Raw genomic sequence first — 1,499 nt, forward strand, 5'->3', positions numbered from 1 at the left:
CCTTCAGGATTTGTTCTGAGATCCTGTACCTCAGATTGTAGAACCTTAGTCAGTGTCAGCCATGTGGATGAGTCATGACCATTGCTTGGCCAATGTGCTCTCTGTGAAAGCTTGAGAGAATGTTTTCTCTCCATGTGACTCTCCTTAGGCACACTCTACATCATTGATCACCATTTTTTTCAAAGAGGATCCATCCTAAGAAGATTGGAAACTCCTTTCATGGGTGTAGCCCAGTGTTAGCTTGCCTAGCATGCCGGACACCCTGGGTTTGAGCTTCAGTGGGGGGACGGGAGAGTGTGGGGGTGGAAGGAAATGAAGAAACTGCCGTGGGGTCACGGCGGTGCAGGCCTGCGATCCCTGAGAACCTGCTTGCTCGCAGAGTTCCAGCTGGGGCTGAGGCCGCAGGCAGCGCCCTGGAGAACCCACTGCCCCAGTGGGACCAGCACTGACCGCGCCCTGGGAGTGTCTGCACATTCACGAAACGACAGTTTTGCAGAACCTTACAGGCTGGCACTTCCCTTTCGTGCCTCACCTGTGAGGTGATCCAGCAGCAGGGACGCGCAGAGCCTCTTGGCTTCGCAGTAATCCCTTTTGCAGCCCACCTCTTCCGAAGGGAGAGGAAACATGTTGCCGGAAAACCCTGCCACCTCTCCTTTGCCCCTGAAGAGACTGTCTACGGTCCCACCCGCCCAGCAGCAATGATGGCCACTAGAGTGCAACAGGAGATTCTATGGGGTTTTAAGCATGTCAGAAGGTTCCATCCTCTCCATCCTTTTTACCAAGGGTCTCAATGTGACGCAAACATCCATTCACTGACCCTTGTCCAAGAGTACAAGGATTTGCTTTGTTTTAAGACAGGGTCTACCTATTCAGTTCAGGGTGGCTTTGAACTCACAGATCCTCCTGCCTCAGTTCCCCAAGGACTGGGATTATAGGCGTGAGCCACCACATCCAGCAGGCTTCTCTGGTTTAACAGGTCAGTTTTCTGCCACTCGGGTCACAGCCTGCTTTTTTGTCCCCACCTAGGGATTCTTACCACAGTCCAAGCGCAGTATAGAAGCCCAACGCTACGGAAGCGGCTGTCACGGGGGCGCTCGGTGCTCCATCGCCCCCTCGTGGCCAGATGGGGATCTCCATGGAAAAATAAGGCTCGAAAATTCTACTGGAAAAGTGCTGGTGATTCTCCATGTGCCCCTCAGGGTCACTGTAGCTTTTTTCTTCAGCACTGGGCCCTGGGAGACCGCCCTGTGCGGATTCCAGCCACGAGCGTCCCTGACCTGCATCTCTTGTTGGGCTGTATGGATTAGCGTTGCGACCCAGAACCCCGAGAGAGTCCACCTTGTCTGTCGCCCAGGTTTCTGTACTCCTCGGCTTGCCGGCGCCTCTCAAAACTGTCTCTGCTGGGCTGGAGAGATGGCTCAGTGGTCTAAAGCACCTACTTAGAACAAGCTTAGCAAAAGCATCAGGGACCGCGGTTCAATCCCCCAGCACCACATGCC

Source organism: Octodon degus, unplaced genomic scaffold (assembly GCF_000260255.1).
Source record: "Octodon degus isolate 3935 unplaced genomic scaffold, OctDeg1.0 scaffold00197, whole genome shotgun sequence".
Taxonomy (NCBI): Eukaryota; Metazoa; Chordata; class Mammalia; order Rodentia; family Octodontidae; genus Octodon; species Octodon degus.